The 18,849-nt window shown below is 46.9% G+C and overlaps 1 protein-coding gene and 1 long non-coding RNA gene across 6 annotated transcripts in view; one reads left to right on the forward strand and one right to left on the reverse strand.

Moving 5' to 3' along the window:
• DIS3L2 (DIS3 like 3'-5' exoribonuclease 2) overlaps positions 1 to 18,849 on the forward strand; it is a 358,658-nt gene that overhangs the window by 267,217 nt on the left and 72,592 nt on the right. The window lies entirely within an intron of this gene.
• LOC144457466 (uncharacterized) lies at positions 11,303 to 17,786 on the reverse strand. The gene is made up of 2 exons (XR_013486781.1): positions 13,472 to 17,786; positions 11,303 to 12,162 (listed from the first exon to the last, which is right to left on the reverse strand). It is a non-coding gene; the product is annotated as an uncharacterized LOC144457466 (long non-coding RNA).

Below are 18,849 nucleotides of genomic sequence, written 5' to 3' on the forward strand. Positions count from 1 at the left end.
TAGAGGGAGAAGAGGGAAGGAAGAAGCAGTGGAGAGAGTGCTGGGCCTAGAGTCAGGAAGACCCGAGTTTGTATCCAGTCTCAGACACTTATTGGCTGTGCTAACCTTTGTATACCTCAGTATAAATCTATCCATCCTCCCTCCCTCCCTCCCTCCCTCCCTTCCTTCTTCCCTCCCTTCCTTCCTCCCTTCCTTCCTCCCTCCCTTCCTCCCTCCCTCCCTTCCTTCCTCCCTCCCTGTCTCCCTCCCTCCCTCCCTCCCTTCCTTCCTTCCTCCTCCCTCCCTTCCTTCCTTCCTTCCTTCCTCCCTCCCTCCCTTCCTTCCTTCCTCCCTTCCTCCCTTCTCTCCTTCCTCCCTCCCTCCCTTCCTTCCTTCCTCCCTTCCTCCCTTCTCTCCTTCCTCCCTTCCTCCCTTCCTTCTTCCTTCCCTCCCTCCCGTCCTTCCTTCCTTCCTTCCTTCCTTCCAGCCACCTCTAGCTGAAATCCAAGTTCAGTTATTCTTTAGAGTACAAACTCATTTGTAAAATATTATAGACGTGAGAACAGAAGAATAAAAGTAGCATTGTCTTACACAAAAGCATTGCAAGGGAACGATGAACACTGAAAGCTTAGTCCTAATAAGCTAGCTCCTTCCAGGAACATTTAGAAATGAAGCTGGAAAGAGGAGAACACGGCCGCTCGGATGAGCCTGATCATCCCCCTGGGAAGAACAAGCAGATGCCGCTGCCCCCTCCCCAGCATCTTCTCCAGGCCCACAACCCTGGCCTTCGCACAGGCCCCACACCTGGCCCCAGGCTCTCTGCAAAGCTGCCAGTCTTCCTGCTTCCTGGCCTGTGTGTGGAAAGAAAAGAAGCCCAGCTCCCTGAAGGAGGCCTGTGTGGGCACTCCAGTGCCCATAGCAGACACTTAGTGGAGGTTTATTGGACTGAACCGACATGGACAAAAAATGTAAATTGCCCAGATTTTGGCATGCTTTTGGATAGATAGTGCCCCTTCAGTTAGTCTGTCATGGTACCGCAAGGTGACTGCACTCGAATCAGGAAGACCTGAGGTGAGTCACTTCTTGCCCCAAACCTCTGTTTGCTTCAGTTTCCTCAACTGTAATTTGGGGGCACTAGCAGCACCTGCCTCATGAGATTGTCATGAGAAGCCAGTGAGATCCTGTTTGTGAAGCACTTAGCCTAGCGCCTGGCCCATGGCAGTTGTTATGTAATTGTTAGCTATTCATTATCGTTACTATTACAGCATGCATCCTGGATAGGAAGGAATTTCAGATGAGCAGTGAGTGAGGTTCAGAATTAAACAGGAGGAGAAATGCAGACTAAGTCACATTTAGAAAAGTAGAGCAATTTCAACAGTTCTAAACCATCCCTTGCTATCAAAGCCCATCTTTTCTTTTTAAGATGTTGATAGATTTTGTTTTTATATTCACTTCCTTTCCATATATATCCCTCTTTCTCCTACCTGGGGAGCCAGTCTGCAGCAATGAATAAATAAAGAGAGATAAAAGTTTAATATAACTAACCAGCACATCCATCTAGTTGAAAAGTGCACACAGTGTTCCATCCTCAGTCACCCATCTCTTCAGAGAAGGGAGGGAGGGTTCTTTTTCTCATTTTCTCCTGTGAGATCAGGCTTAGTCAATGTAATTACATAGTGGTCAGAGTCTTTTTTTTTTTTTGAGTCGGGAGAGTTCTTTTTATTTCCATTTGCTATTGTGTGTGTGTGTGTGTGTGTGTACGTGGGCACACACAATTCTTAGATCTGCTTTTACTTCACTTACATCAGTTCATGGGTCTGCATGCTTCTCCGTATTCTTCATTTCTTACGGTATAAGAACATACCATGGCACTCTTGTCCCACAGCTCATTTGCTGTTCCCCAGCTGATGGGCATCGACTTTGTTTTTGCTTCTTTGCTACTTTGAAAAACGATGCTCTAAATATTTGGCTGTACTTATTTGTATTTGTACTATGTCAATATTTGGCTGTATCCTTGACTTCTTTGCCGTTACATGCTTGATAATGAGGTTTCAAGGTGCTTGGACTTTCTTAGTATTATCCCATAGTTGCTACTCAGAACAGTTGAACTCAGCAGTTCTCTCAATAGTACGACAGTATGCCTGTCTTTCCACAGCCCCTCTGGCATTGAACATTGCTGTCTTTTGTCATCTTGGCCAATTTCCTGTATTAACCTCAGAATTACTTTGATTCGTATTTCTCTTATCGGTGCAAAGCCCATCCTTTTTGACACCTGTATTCTTGCAGGGTTGCTGAATGATTCTGAATCATGTAATATCATAACCTCAGAATTACAGATGGCCTGAAGGGTCATGGAAAGACACTGGGTGAGCAGAAGTAGGGTGCGGCAGGTGAGTGTGCGTTACCGCCCTAGAACCAGGGTCCTTGTCACAGAGTAAAGGGGAGGAATTGTAGATGGGAAGCATGAGTCTTGGTGCACATCCCCCGGAAATGTTAAAAGGTCCCCAAAAAAGACTTTCATTTTTAGTGATTTCAGTAAGTCCTCTGGAGGTTTTTAGGGGGGAATGAAGACGAGAAGGTCTGGAGTCTCAGCAGTGGAGAAGGGAATCACTGAGCCAGGCAAACCAGGGATCGCAGCTGTTTTCCATGCGATTCTCCTGTGTCTTACTTTAACTTAATAGTATACCGAGAAGGGGTCTAAATGAAGCTACTCAGTTGATGATGAGGGTCTTCTCCCTTAGGGAACCAGGCACTCATCCTTTCCTGACATGCGTCAGTGCCTGTCTTCAGACCAGCAGCAGGCGCATCCTGTGGTGTGTGGAGCGCAGTGGGAAGGCCTGCTGCAGTCAGCAGAAGATGGGCTCTGTTTCTTCCCGAGGTTTACTGCTGAGTCTGGTTGGTGCTGGAGTTCTTTCTCTGTCTCCTACCTCTGAATTCAGAGCAAGGACACCTGAAATATCACTGGAATGCCAGAGCTGCAGGAAACCTGAGGGCTTCTTTGGCCCAAATGTCATGCCTTCTGCCCCCTATCCCCTGCCCCCATCTCTGCAATTGCCCTTGAACAGATCTCCCAGCCAAAGGCTGTGGTGGATGTTTCCATGATCTAATAATTCCTACTGGTCAAGAGACCTGTGTGCTGATGACTCACCATTTTAGTTATCACAACCTTGGAGATTCAGGGCCAAACACTGAAGTAAGTTGAGATATCAGACTGGACTTGTTCACTGCTGACTGGAGACCTGCTGAAAAATGTCACACCCACCACCTGTGGTTGTCAGGGGACATCAGTCCCATTAAACTGGACTGGATAATAGAGACCTGTGTGGTCAAAGGATTCTCAGTGGATTTTTTAAAAAATCATTTAAGTGAATTATTTTTTTTTTTTGGCCAGACAGGTGCTTAGCAGATCTGTTTGGAGTCTGGAATTTTCAGTAATGAGTCTGTTTAGCATTAATTTTGTTATTTTCTCTAGTGGGATACCTTAGGTCAGCCTGAAACTGAAGACCTGGTTTTCATTTCCTATTTATAGTGAGTGGTAGAATTTTTAGAGCTGGAAAGGGCCTTTGAGAGCATTAGGAGTGATGGGCTTTGAATCAGAGGACCTGGATTTGGAGTTGCTCGCTGAGGTATCCTTCCAGAGCAAGATAGGGATAACAATTATTCAGTTTAACAAACCTCTCTTAAGCTTCAAATATTTGCAGGGCACTAGTATGCTGGGTGCTGGAGAGGCCAAAACAAAACAAATGACTCCTGCACTCAGGGAGTGTAAGTTCTCCTGAGGAGATATAGCTCCCCTTCTTACTCAGATAAATATGAAGTAACTTGGAGAGGGCAGGCAGGGAGCCAGCGTAAAGGCGGTGGGAGATTCTTTTGGATTCAGATGAGGAAACCAGCCAGGCCAGGTGAGGGAGATGGGCCTGGGGTGGAGCAGGACACAGCAGTTGTCCTGTAGAGGTGACAGTGCTCAGGTGAGTTTGACTAGAAAGAAGATCGTGTGAAAAGCAGTTACAGGGATGAAGTCTGGAAACATAGGTGGGAGCTGGGCTGTGGAGGGCTGAGGCAAGAAAGATTCTGAGTGAGGGGGCAATAGGCTCATCTCTGTGTTTTAGGAATATCAATTGTGTGGAGGCTGGATTGGGTCCGGGAAACTTGGAAGCAGGGAGACTGAGGAGGAGGCTCTTGGGAGGTGGGGAGGACTGGCACAGGATGGGAGGGATTTGGGAGGTGGTTGGGGGAGTCAAGGTGACTGATGAGAGATGAGGAAGGAGGGAGAAGGGAAGGTCAAAGAGGACTCGGAGCTTGTGAACCTGGAGGGCTAGGAGAACATTGGTGACCCCCCCAGAAAGAGCGAGGGCTTTTGGAGGAATCTAGTGAGTTCCATTTTGGAGAGGCCAAACCCAGCAGGTAATTGGTGGGGGGGAGGCTGGGGAGCTCAGAAGACAGATTACAGCTGAATAAGTGGGTTTGAGGTCATTGGCATGAGATGGTAATCTAGCTTTAAAGTGAGTTAAAGAAATGTAAACTACATTGGTGGTGGGGATTTAGTCCAACTCCCTTTTTTTGAAATTGATTTTTTCAAATGAACAAGCATTTATTTTCTTTCCCTCCCACTTCCTTTGCCCCAAGCTGGGGCGGGGAGGGGAAGAAAACCCTTGTGACCAGTATGCCCAGTTAAGCCAAACAAATTTCCACATTGGCCATGTCCAAAAATGATGTCTCATTCTGCCCCCTAAATCCATCCTGCCTGTCAGGACCTGGTAGGGAGCATTCTTCATCATCGATCCTCTGACATCACTCACCCTCTGCTTTACGGATGAGGCACAGGACTTGCCCATGTCTGGTTCTCCCAGCTCATCATCAGGGGCTCTTGTCCTCCCTGCCAGGCTGTGGGCAGCTCCTGGTTGGTGGTGGCTTCAGCATGAGCACAGGAGCTGATACCCAGTACTTTGAGGCTCTGCCATCTGCTCAGGGTCATGCCGTCTGAGCCCCACAGCACAGGCAGCACCCCCCCAGACTACAGGGTTTCTCCACTCTCCTGAGAGGCCCAGAGAGAATCAGTGTGCCAGGTCACCAGCCTGGGATAGGCACAAGGCTCCTGACTGCCAGGCTAGGGACCATCCCCAGGGGCCTTTTCTCCTTTCTCATCCCTTCCTAGATATAACCACCTCTCCTGTCTTTCTGGTGCCAGGTGTGATCTGGAGAATTTGCTCCAGAGTAACTTAATTCCAGTTACTGTCTCTTCACTATGGGGAATGAAGCCCTCTCTCTCTCTCTTTTTTTTTTAAATTAATTTATTTTGATTTATCAACCATCACTTCCATAAGCTTTTGTGTTTTAAATTTTTCTACCCCTCCCTCCCCACCTCCCTCCCCACCTCCCTCCCTAAGATGGTGTGCAGTCTCTTATAGGCTATACCTATACATTCCTATTAAACATATTTTCACATTAGTGATGTTTTAAGTAAGAATTAGAACCAATAGGAGGAACTACCAGAAAGAGGAAACAAAACACAACAGAAGAAAAAAGATAGCAAATAGTCTGCTTCGATCTGCATTCAAACTTCATAGTTCTTTGTTTGCATGTAGATAGCATTTTCCATCATGAGGCCTTTGGAGATGTCTTAGATCCTTGCATTGCTGAGAAGGGTTAAGTTTATCAATATTAGTCATCACACAACATGACTGTTACTGTGTACAACGTTCTCCTGGTTCTTCTCACCTCACTCAGCATCAGACCATACAAGTCTTTCCAGGTTTTTCTGAAGTCAGCCTGTTCATCATTTCTTATAGCACAGTAGTATTCCATTTCAGTCATTTACCACAACTTGCTCAGCCATTCCCCAATTAATGGGCATCCTCTCCATTTCCAGTTCTTTGCCACCACAAAAAGAGCTGCTATAAATATTTTTGTACATGTGGATCCTTTTCCCATTTGTGTGATCTCTTTGGTATATAGCCCTAGAAGTGCTATTGCTGGGGTCAGAGGGTATGTGCATTTTTATAGCCCTTTGGGTATAGTTCCAAATTGTTCTCCAAAATGGTTGGATCATTTCACAACTCCACCAGCAATGCATTAGTGTTCCAGTTTTCCCACATCTCCTCCAACATTTATCGTTTTCCTGTTTTGTCATGTTGGCCAATCTGATAGGTGTGATGTGGTACTTCAAGGTTGTTTTGATTTGCATTTTTCTAATCAATAGTGATTTAGAGCATTTTTTCATATGACTATAGATGGCTTTAATTTCTTCATCTGTCAACTGCCTATTCATATCCTTTGACCATTTATCAATTGGGGAGTGGCTTGTATTCTTATAGATTACTTGTACATTTGACTTAATTCTCTATATATTTTAGAGATGAGGCCCTGGTTGTAAAAATTCTTTCCCAATTTTCTATTTTCCTTCTAATCTTGGCTCCATTGGCTTTGTGCAAAAACTTTTCAATTTAATGTAATCAAAATTATCCATTTTGCTTTTCATAATGTTCTCTATCTCCTGTTTGGTCATGAATTCTTCTGTTCTCCATAGATCTGATAGGTAAACTATTCCTTGTTTCCCAGTTTGCTTACAGTATCAGCCTTTATATCTAATCATGAACCCATTTTGACTTTATTTTGGTATAGTGTGAGATTTGTCTATGCCTAGTTTCTGCCATACTCTTTTCCAGTTTTCCCAGCAGTTTTTTCAAAGAGTGGTTCTTATCCCAGAAGCTGGGGTCTTTGGGTTTATCAAATAATAGATTACTATTCATTGACTACTGTGTCTTGCATATTTAACCTATTCCACTGATCCACTCTTTCTTAGCCAGTACCAAGCAGTTTTGATGATTGCTGCTTTATAATACAATTTAAGATCTGGAATTGGTAGGCCACCTTCCTATGCATTTCTTTTCATTAGTTCCTTGATATTCTGGACCTTTTTTTTCCAAATGAATCTTGTTATTATTTTTTCTAACTCTATAAAATAATTTTTGGTAGTTTGATTGGTATGGCACTGAATAAGTAAATTAGCTTAGGTAGGATTGTCATTTTTATTATATTAGCTGGCCTACCCATGAGCAACTGATGTTTTTCCAATTATTTAGATCTGACTTTATTTGTGTGAAAAGTGTTTTGTAATTGTGTTCATAGAGTTCCTGGGTTTGTTTTGGTAGGTAGACTCCTAAATATTTTATAATGTCTACAGTAAGTTTAAATGGAATTTCTCTTTGCTATCTCTTGCTGTTGGGCTTTGTTGGTAATATATAGAAATGCTGGTAATTTATGTGGATTTATTTTATAGCCTGCAACTTTGCTAAAGTGGTTTATAATTTCAAGTCTTTTTTTACTTGATTCTCTAGGATTCTCTAAGTATATCATCATGTCATCTGCAAAGAGTGATAGCTTTGTTTCTTCTTTGCCTATTCTAATATCTTCAATTTCTTTTTCTTCTCTTATTGCTAAAGCTAACATTTCCATACAATATTGAACAACAGTGGTGATAATGGACATCCTTGCTTCATCCCCGATCTTATTGAAAGAGAAGCCCTCTCTTTGTGAGTGCTGTTGCTGTTCCTCAGAAGGTTCTCTGCAGACCTTAATTATCCCACACCCTCACCACACCTCCAAGCCTCTCAGAGTTCCCCAGTTTAGAAGCAGAGCTTAGTGGATGCTGCTGTTTCCCCAAAGTCTCTCGTTGGCCTGCTTCTTGCCCTCAGCTCATTCCCTGCACGTCTCTGTCACGAACGGGTCCCGTAGGACTTTAGAAAGGCCCCTTTCCCTGCCTCTCTTCTTCTTGGATCTCTGTCATCCCTTCCCATATGTCAAGGTGGGAGTGCCCCAGTTGGGCAACAGGATTGCCCGGGGGACATGAAGTTCTGTGTGTGCTTGATTCATGGACCATGCCAGAGCTTGTCATCTAGGCCACTAGGTGGCACAGATCTTAGCAGAAAGAAGACTTGGGCTCAGATCCTGCCTCAGGCATTTAAAAACTGTCTAAGCCCACACAAATAGCCTCTCACAGCCTTTTCCCCAGTAATAATGCCATCTACCTCCCAGGGTTGTTGTGAGGATCGGATGAGATGAAATCTGTCAAGGGCTCGGCAAACCTCAAAGAGCTAGGGGAGTGATAGTTACAATGATGACCTAAGAAGCTTTGTCAGTCCCAGCCTTCACACACACAGGCTCATTCTCTTGTTTGTGCATCCATATATTTGCTCCTGATCATATGGCGGTGCCCCATTAGGCACATGAGTGACCTGGCTGAAGAGTGCTGACCACCAATGCTCTCCACAGCTTTTGAGAGGGCCTTCTCTCCCAGAGCCATCTCCCTGCATCCCCATCTCCCTAGCCAGCCCTCTCTCTGATGTCTGCTCTCACTGCAGTGCCTGGTTGTCTCCAGCAGCAGTGAATTGTCACCGATCACACTTTGTCCTCCATTGGGTGGGGAGGGAAATGCGGAAAACAGCCCCTGAAGCTCAGCATCTTTAGTCCATTATTGGCGCTTTCCTTGCAGCTTGGTCATTTTCAAAATATCTTTCATAAATACTCATGCAGAGTCACCCACAGGAGCTTGGCCCAGGCTTTTATCTCCCTCCTTGTAGTTATTTCCTCGTCCCATTAACCCCACAGAAAAACCAGAATAATCCTTAGGACATCCATTTTAGAGTTGGCTGTTATTTTGTTAGCATCCAGGATGTGTAGAATTGGGAAAGGAGTTGGGTTGGCCTTGTAGCCAGAATGAGACTGCCCAATGGCTGCACTGATGCCCCTGGGTATGAAAAGACCTAAAGGAAACAAGGGGGTGGGAGGCTCTAGAACGCTCTTCTATGGAGGATTTATGGACTGACTTGGATAAGAAGATGTGGGTGGGTTAAGGTTGTCGTGGGGGTGGTCCTGCATAGAGTAGCTCATGACTCCATTAAGTATTGAGGTGTGCCACTTACTAAGCTATGGCCCCTCACAGCTTTCTGCTTTTACATTGGAGCAAACCTCAAGAGCCATTTCCTTGCTAATCCTTCTGGTCCCAGCTGCTAGATCCCTGTTAGGAAATCTTAGCCCCCTTTGACATTTAGGGGCAAAAGGCACCTCATTTAGTTTCCAGGATTCAGAATACTGCTCTGACTCCAGGAAAGGGAAGGTCACAGAATTATAAAACATAGCCCATGGAGAGAAAAGATGCAGGTGGAGGCAGAGCCAAGATGGTGAAGTGAAGGGAGGGATTCACTTGAGCTCTCCCTGAAACCCCTTCAAATACCTTTAAAGAATGACTCTAAACAAATTCTAGGGCAGCAGAACTAACAAAAAGATGGAGTGAAACACGTTTTTAGCCCAATACAGCCTGGAAGGTGAGCAGGAAGGGGCTGCTGCACCAGTGCAGACCCAACTCCAGCAAACCCAAGCAGGCCTTGGGGCGACTGAATCACTGGCAGCAGGGATGGCTTTCAGACCCCTCATCCCACAGACACCAAAGACAAATGAGAAAGTCAGCAGGGAAGGTCTGTTGCACCTGGGTGAGAGCGGAGCACAGGCCGTTGTTAGCACAGCCCCAGCCTCGGCAAACCGGAGCCGACATTGGGAGCCACTGAATCAGCAGTGACCGCAGTTGCTTCTGGAGCTCTCAGCCCACAGACAGTAACGGGGGCAAACAGCTGGTCAAAAGGAGATTACAGGGGTCTTTTGCCAGCGCTGAGATAGGACTCTGTTGCTTTGCGCCTATTCACAGCCTGGGTGGCAGTCCAAGGGTGAGGAGGAGCACTAGCACAGGAGAGCTTGTGGCCAGTGGAGGGGGAGCCCTCCTCACAGCTCCAGGGCCGAAAAGAGCGTGTGTGGTCACTCACAGAGCAGAGCACAGGCCGGCAGAGGAGTACACAGCTCTCCTTCGATCGTGCCACCTTGCAAGAACTGAAAACTTACAAGGCCCTAGAAGTGTCTGAAAACAGCTTGGGACAGTGCGTCCTCCACCCTGGAGGCAGAGTCCTACTTTAAGAAACAGTTAAAAGGTAACTAATAGTCTGGGAAAATGAGCAAACAACAGAAACAAACTCTGACTATTGAAAGTTACTGTGGTGACAAGAGAGATGAAAACATACACTCAGAAGATGACAACAAAGTCAAAGTTCCAATATCCAAAGCCTCCAAGAAAAATAGGAATTGGTCTCAGGCCACAGAAGAGCTCAAAAAGGATTTCGAAAACCAACTAAGAGAGGTCGAGGAAAAATTGGAAGAGAAATGAGAGTAATGCAAGAAAATCATGAAAAAAGAGTCAGCAGCTTAGTGAAGGAGACACACAAAATAATAAAGAAAATAGCACCTTAAAAAAACAGACTAGGTCAAATGGTAAAAGAGGTCCAAAAAGCCAATGAGGAGAAGAAGGCCTTGAAAAGCACAAGTGGCCAAATGGAAAAGGAGGTCCAGCAGCACACTAAAGAAGATAATTCCTAGGGGCAGCTAGGTGGTGCACTGGATAGAGCACAGGCCCTGGAGTCAGGAGGACCTGAGTTCAAATCCATCCTCAGACACATAACACTCATTAGCTGTGTGACTCTGGGCAAGTCACTTAACCCCAGTTGCCTCACCACCACCAACAACAAAATCCTTAGAAATTAGAATGGAGCAAGTGGAAGCTAATGACTTTAGGAGAAACCAAGAAATGATAAAACAAGACCAAAAGAATGAAAAAATAGAAACCAATGTGAAATATTTCATTAGAAAAACAACTGACCTGGAAAATAGATCCAGGAGGATGATTTAAAAATTATTGGACTATCTGAAAGCTATGATCAAAAAAAGAGCCTAGACATTATCTTTCAAGAAATTATCAAGGAAGACTGCCCTGATGTTTGAGAAGAGATCCAGGCTCCTCATTTCACAGGAAGGAAGCTGAAGAGGAGGAACGAGGAGCGTCAGATCACACAGGTCAGAACAAGGTTTGACCTTCATTGCTCAGATTCCTGAACCAAGACTGGGCCAGCTGTACCACATGTCCAGGGCCGCTGGAGCTAAAGAGAGCCTTCCCCTTCTTCGCATCCCCGGTCCAGACTCTGGGACCTGGAACTCGAGCCTTACTCATCATCTAGTCCCATTCCTTCATTTTATGAATGAAAAGCTGAGCCTCACAGAGTGCAGGGGGCTTGGCTGAGGTCTTTCTACGCACGAGCCACAAAATGAGGCTGTGGGGCCCATCCTGTGCGTGAAAGAAATCCCCAACTAGGGTTTGTTTTGTCGTTTTCTGAGCATTAACAGCCCAAATCCTAATAAGCTGAACTTCTTGTGGACACGAATTGTGAATAATGAGTATGTCCAGCAGTCAGCTTTGCTGTCAAAGACAAATTAGCTAATTACCAACTGGGTTAGAATCTGTTTAATGGCGTAACTGTCAAGACCAGAGGCACCGCTCAGTCTCTTTGACTACTTATGTGTCACTTGCCCAGGTCTCTAGCGTTATCCAGGAGAAGTGTGGGATTGTAGTCTTTTTCTGTCTGTTTCATTTTCATTTATGCATTTTTCACCAGACCCATACTTCGGACATGCTTCCCAAAGGGCTTTTTACGTAAGACTTTTTGAACTGTGGGGCAGCTGAGTGGCACAGTGGATAGAAGTCTGGGCCTGGAGCTAGGTAGACTCATCTTCATGAGTTCAAATCTGACCTTAGACACTTACAAACTGTGTGACCCTGGGCAAGTGACTTAACCCTGTTTGCCTCAGTTTCTTCATCTGTCAAATGAGCTGGAGAAGAAAATGGCAACCACTCCAGTGTCTTTGCCAAGAAAACCCCAAACAGGGTCACAAAGAGTTGGACACGAATGAACGATTTTCAGATTGTACTAACTTGATGTAATGAATACTTCTGAATGTTCTAAAATTAGAAATGAATGGTGTTCGGGGCAAAGAGGGGGCAGGCAGAGGGAGAGGATGAGTGAGCGAGTTGGGAGTAGCCTTGTCTCATTAAAGATAAGGCTAGACAGTATGTTCCAGTTGGGATCAGTCCACTAGAGGCTCAGAAGTCCTCCCTTGCACTCTTAGCTAGTGCTTTCAGCCCCCCGTCAGCACAGTCTAAGCACTCAAGAGACTCCTGAACTGGAACTCGCGTCAGGAAGCCAGGGAAATGGCGCCACTGCCAGAAGAGCGTCTTTGATGTCGTTGGACATGTGTTCAGCTCCTGTTATCTCCTGTGGGCGAGATCCTTCGGGCTCCAGTCAGCTTGGCCTGGAATGGATAATTGCAAGGAAATCCTGTTGAACTCAACTAGAGGGAAGAGAGTCACTCTCTGTAGTCTGGATTCCTCCTCGCCTGCCTGGGAAGAGTGGCGATAGGCATTCCTGGAAGCCTTCTGTTAGCTGTGAAATGCTGGGGACACGGTCAGATTGTTCCAGGCTTGGAGAGGGCCTGAGAAGCCATCATCCCTCAGAAACACTTTTTAGTTAGGAAAGGTTTTCCCGTTTTCCAATGACAGTGATAATGATTCACATTATTCTAGCACCTGAAGGTTCATGAAATAATTTGCTCACAACAACCTGTAGAGGATAATGCTGGGATTACTCTTTCCATGTTACAGATGCCAGACTTACTGCTCAAAGCATTTAAGAGGCTCACTCCTTGTAATAGTGATCAGTAATAATAGCTGACATTTCTGTAGCCCTCCAAGACGTATGTAGCGCTTCCCAATATTCTCATTTGGTCCCCACAATAACCCCTCCAGGTCAGTGCTGTCATCACCCCCACACTGCGCAGGAGGTTGTAGCTTAGAGAAGTGGAGTGATTTGTCCTGGGTCATATAGTTAGTAATTATAGGAAGAGAGATTCGAACCTAGGCTTGTTTGGCTCCTGACCTCCTTTCCAACACAAGGTGCTGCCTTAGTTCTCTGATTCTCTCTAGTCAGCTCCAACACGCTTGCACTCTAGTAGGGGAGACAACACACACGGGGCTTAGGAAGTCATGGGTTGTTGATGAGGACCATGGAGCATCCAGTGGATGTCTCTTTACCAAAGTCATGGTGATGTTTATTTGCATCCTGTTCTCAGAACAGGAGGTTGGGAATCAGATGTTTGGTGAAGCAGGGCCTCTGTTCTGGGGCTGCCTCTAGGGTGGGCAGCGGGGGGTTTTCTGCTGACTTACTAATGAGGACAGCATGGCCGAGGGCTGAGTGGATTGAACCACCCAGGGCAGAGTCTGGAATTAAATTCACTGCTTGCCTGCTGAGCCTCACTGTTCACTCTGAGCCACGCACTATGCGTCAGGAATTAGGGAAAGGAATACGGACCAGAATGTAGGGATGGGAGTTAATTTTCTCCTCCTTTGGGGAAATGAGAAATGACATTCAACCCGGGCCTCTCATTAGACAGGTGGAGAAACTAAGACTTTAGCGGCAGAATTAGTGGCAGAGCCAGGGCTAGAACACTTGGCTCTTTATTCCCACGTGACGCTACTGAGGCTCTTTGAGGTGGGCTGAGTCCTGTCCCAGTGAGAGGCAGTGATGTGGCACCATACCACGTTCACTCAGTAGGGGGAGCTCACCTTAAGTTGGGTCCTCTGGTTTGGCCCTTGGACCATCGGTTGGCCTTCTCCCCTCCCTCACTCTTGCTCCAAGATTGGCTCGTGTTCTGTTATGGTCCTGGGTGCTCTTAGTGATAGTTGGCGTCTTCTTAGAACACAAATCCTCATCACTAATGCGCTGCTGTCAGCCTAGGCCCAGGCTCCATCTTTCCCTTGCCTTTGCCTCATCCACTCTTGATTCTTCGGAGATTCTCTTGTACCATGATTAATCCCAGCCATGTGGCGTCTCTGAAAGAAGAGCTGTCATCCTGATACCAGCAGCACAACCGTGTAGCTTTTTAGTACTTAAGCCTGGCTGCAGATGGACAGTAGACAACACCTAAGGAGAAGGCTGGATGGCCCAGGGACCCTGTGCTGCCCTCACGGTGACCCTCGCCTCCTGCCCGGTGATAGGCAGCCCTTGTCGAGAAAGGACAGAGCTGGGACATTCGCCCTTTGCCAATGACTTCCTACTAATAGATATCTAGGTTAACATCTGACAGCATGCATTTATTAAGGCCCTGCTTTGTGCCAGGTGTTGGGGTGACCAAGACCAAAGTGACGCTGTCCCTGCCCTCGAGTTGACTGGATTTAACTGGATGGGAGTCTGCAGACTTGAAACGTGTGGTGCTCAGCCTTGGGAAGGTGGCAGTGCCTGGGCACTGTTTGCTTGGGTTTGAACATTACTTGCCCCTAAAGCTTTTGTGACGTTATGGATATCATTTTTAACCCAAAGGAATAATGTTTAGAGACTCTTTGGAGAATCTGAAGGAATTAGAAAGAACACCCTAATCATGTCTTAGAATGAAGGCCCCAGATCAGTACTGTAGAAATTTATAAGATGCAGTGCACAGAGCACTGGCCCCGGAGTCAGGAGGGCCTGGGCACAAATCCAGCTGTAGACACTTATGAGCTGTGACCCTGGGCAAGTCACTTAACCCCAACTGCCTCTTCCCTCACCCGCAGCCAAAAAAAAAAAAGGTTACAGAAGTGTAGAGTGCTGTATTTGGAGTCTGGAGGATCTGGCTTCAAGTCTTAGCTCTGCCTCTTACTGCTTGTGGGTCTTTGGACATATCTCTCTTCCTCTCTGTGGGCCTCAGTTTCCCCCTCTGTAAAATGACAAGGTTGTACTGGATCCCCTCAGAGTTTCCTTGCAGCTTTAAACCTGTGAGCTCTGCTGTGTGTGTCTGGCCCTGTGCTGGCCTTTGAACCCGTACGAGAAGAAGAAAGATCCTCCGTGTCCCTTCCTGCCAAGGCCACAGCCTTCTGGGAGGAGGCCTGGGGCAAGTCTTGGAGAGCAAGTCCAGAGCAAGCTTGGAACAAGTATGGTGGGCCAGCCCATTCTCTTCTGAGCAGGTCGGGGCCGAGGCCACCCCAGGAAAAAGGCTTGTCTTTAAAAATGGAAACTGACACTTCCCCCTCAGAACATTCTGTAAGAGATCTTGGCAGAGATTCTCAACTGCTGCTCTTTCCACTGTGGCATGGATTCTGACTGCCTGGGGGGAAGGAAATAGAGGAGGAGCCTCCCAGGGTCCTCCCTGAGGCTCCTTGTCTGCAGGACCTTTTCCTGGGGCCTAGCAGAGGCTGAATTGCTCCCAGTTCATCAAGCTACCAGGTGCTTGAGTTGCTTCTTTTGCTGTTCCTTGAGCACCAGACTTCTCTCCCTACACCCCAGGGCTGCTGCCTGCCCTCTGAGACCCACCTCCAGCTTACCCTGCTTATGTCTGACATGTTCACGGTGGTCTGCATGTCGTCTTCCTCTTTTGACCGTGAGCTCCTTGAGGACAGGCGCTGTTTCTCCCTTTCTTTGAATCCACAGGGCTTTAGCACAGAGCCTGGCGCTGAGTAGCGCTTCCTAGCCACTTGCTGACTTTCCTCCCCCTTCCCATCCCCTCCTTTCCCCTTGGCCCTGTCTGTGTTGTTAATCTCCACATCCCTTGGGTGAGATCTTTCTGCCTCTGGTGTCCTTCGGAAGGCTAGACTCCGGAAGTAGCTCGTCTTAGCTAGTTACTGAGACCTGAAAATTCCCCTGCAGTCAGCTCGATGAGTAGCCTTCCGGTGTAGCTGGGCCCCTCCCAAGCCTGCGCTCGGAGTCTTTTCAGCTGGGTAGGAAGGACCTGCCAGAGCCTCGGCGCCGCAGCACATCACCAGCAGACTGGGGCTTTTGTGTGTGATGAGGCTTCTCTGACGATGAGGCTTCATTGTGGTAGAAAGTGCAGCAAGTCTCGTTGTTTTGTAATTTGCAGTGTGTTTTCATTTGATCCTCAAAGTAACCCTGTGAGGTAGGCAGGGCTGGCGTTTCTAGACTAAGGGAGTTTACACCCAGATTGAGGGATTTGCTCGAGGTCTTTTGTGAGCATAGCTGGGGTCAGAATCAGAAGGGACCTGAGCCCTGACACTCTCAGGCAGTGACCAGCCAAGGTCACACAGCCAACAAGCATCAGAGGTGAGATGCGCAGGAATGGCGTGTTGTGTATGACATAATTTGTTATGATGTGTTGATTGGTTTTACTGAATTTTTTTCTTCTTCCTTTTCTTAAAAAAAAGAATTCTCACAAGGGGTGACTCTGGGAAGAAGGGGATGGGGGGATCTAGGCAATGTAAAAACCAAATAGTGACCCCATTAATATTATCAGGCACATCTGAGTTACATGAGAAATCAAGACTGTCCTGAGAAGAGTAGATCCTTTTAAAAAACAGGTTTCACATTTCAGGAGTTTACTTATGAGAAATGGGATTTTAAATAAGTGTATAACCTTTGACTCTCTCCCTCTGAAAGGAGAACAAGGATGGAGGGGGGGTGCAAGTGATGAGGGAAAAACCTTAAAAATTCCAGAGAAAGCCAGGAAAAAAATGGGGCCTAGCACAGGGTGTAACTGACAAGCTAGTGACTCGCCCAATCTTGCTTTAATCTCATTATCAGGAGACATTTTCCAAAGTGATGGTCAATGGGGCAGCCTACTGGTTGTGGCTGTCACTGTAATTGGGTTTGCTGGAAGCAGTTAAGATGAAAGCCTGGCATGGGGAAATGCCCCCAGTGTAGGCTGAGGGAGCTGAGTCCAGGGTAGTCCCAGAGACAGCCTTCACCCCCAGGGCGGGGGGCACGGGGAGGGGGTAGGAGGCGTAGGGCAACACCGGAGTGGCCGTGGTGAGGGTGCACTGCGGTATCTGGGAATGGCAATTGACACACCCCCAAAGACTGCGCTTTACCCCGCACTGAGCTGGGCGGGCAGAACAAGGCCGTCCAATACTGGCACAGAGCTGGACGAAAGCATCCTTTGGCAGCGCTGGGCTGTCATTAGTCTTCTTCCAGTCCCCTCCCTCCTCGAGGCCGAGCCTTCCCAGTTTGTAAAGGAGCGAATTCACTCCCAGCCTTTTTGAAAGAGTTCCTGTCAGTGATAGATGAGGCCGCTTTCTGTGACTTCAAAGGGAAAAACCACAGCTAGTGAATGAGGCAGGAGGAGAAGGAGCACTTGTGGTGTGACCCAGCCATCCTGAGAAGCGCCCTGGAGACCACCCCTGCTGGCCAGAGGCACAGCCCTGAACAATGGCGTCGCAGTAAATCACGCGGAAGCCTGAATGCGTGTTTGTGTCTGATTTTCAATGGACCTTGATCATGTTCCTTCCCGGCGGGCCAGCCATTCTCACTGGGTTCCCATTCCGTCAGAGGCTGGAAGCCATGACAGCTCTAGGCCACATAATGGAGCCTTTGCCCGCTGTATTTGGGGGACGATCTGCTCTTCCCATTTCCACAGCTAATCATATTAAAGGTGACCTCTTGGCCAGGGCTGCCAATTGATGTGCCACACTTTGTCCAGTGCTTGAGTGATGTTGGGCAGCATTGTGAGCTATCCAGGCGGCTTCTAATTTAATCATGCTGCTGACCTAGGCTTCTCTTGGGTTACACTCCGGGGTTTCACTGGTCTGCTCCCTGTGTAATCCCAGGAGACGTTTTGGGGTGTTCTGGGCCTGCTCTCTGGCAACATGGATGCTGAGGCACCTAGAAAAGCCATTAAAGTCAGCGGCTGTTGCCTTTCCTAAGCATTTCTAGATGGACACAGCCGATTGAAGGCTCTTTTCAAGTCTTCCTAGGGTCATCAAGCACAGTCTTAGGAGGAGAGTGAAGAGATCTCCTGGGCCGCTGGAAACCCATATCTGCTAGACTGAGCTCTGGGTTATCTGGAAAAGAACAGGTAGGGCCAATAGTCACTTTGTGAAGGAAAATCAGATGAAGTCACAGATCTCAATGTCCTTAGAACAGCATTGGGCCCTGCTTTCTGAACCTGGGTCCTCAGATGACAATGCCCCAGCATGGCTAGCTAGCCTCCAGAATCAGACATCTCTGGTGGCCACCTCCCACTTCCTGCTGCAGGGTTTCAGGACATAGGCCTGTGCACATGTGAGATCTTCTCTCTGTCACTTCATTTGAATGGAGGAAACAGAGACCTTGGGAGGGGAAGTTACTTGGTCCTTGGGTCTTCCGGATTAAGAAGAATTCTAGATCATGATGAGATTAAAGCCCAGGCCCCAGGCAAGGGCTCACATTCGAAAGCAGTAGAAGGTTATCATAGCTGCCCATCATGAATTACCAAATTAATGTTATGGGCAGGTTTTCAGCCGGTCTAGAATACTCAACAACTTCTGAGCAACTAGGGTTCTAATGAGCAGTTATTAACTAACCAGCCTGAGGCCCCCCTTTCTACCCTTAGAAACGGGTTCCCTTGCCTGTCTTTCCATCTCACCTCTGCTTCCTCATGCTAGATTTGTCCTTTACCCCTTAACTCAGAGAAGAGACAACGGCATGGGAAATACAGTAAGGTTTAGTTTGTTTTTAAAATATTTAAAGGATTTATGTATTGTCTGGAGCCAAAAATTGGCTTGCAAATGACATTTCTACTAAGCATGTAATATGTTTAAGTCCTGTGTATGAGAATCAGATCTGTAAACAGTTTTTCTTTTCTCTGCTAAATCTTTGTCCTGAGCATCACCTCTTCCTTGGCCCCATCCCTAAAATGCCAGAAGGTAGCATTTGTGTCTTCATCTTCAGGGTGATCCAGTCTTTGTTAAGTGGTGATTTATCTAGGAAAATAATTCAGCTTCTGTGAATAGAGCATTCACAGAGAAAAACACCCTAAGTGCATGTCTGGTCTGGTTAGAATATCTTGTGCAGAGGGGCTGAAATTGCAGCTTTTCTTCCTTCCTTTCTTCCTCCTTCCTTCCTTCCTTCTTTTCTTCCTTCCTCCCTTATATCTTTCCTTCCTTCTTTTCCTCCTTTCTTCCTTCCTTTCTTCTTTTCCTCTTTCCTTCCTTTCTTCCTTCCTTCTGTTTCCTTCCATCATTCTTTTCCTTTTTCCTTCCTT

Source organism: Phascolarctos cinereus, unplaced genomic scaffold (genome assembly GCF_003287225.1).
Source record: "Phascolarctos cinereus isolate Bilbo 61053 unplaced genomic scaffold, phaCin_HiC Scaffold_5;HRSCAF=322, whole genome shotgun sequence".
Taxonomy (NCBI): Eukaryota; Metazoa; Chordata; class Mammalia; order Diprotodontia; family Phascolarctidae; genus Phascolarctos; species Phascolarctos cinereus.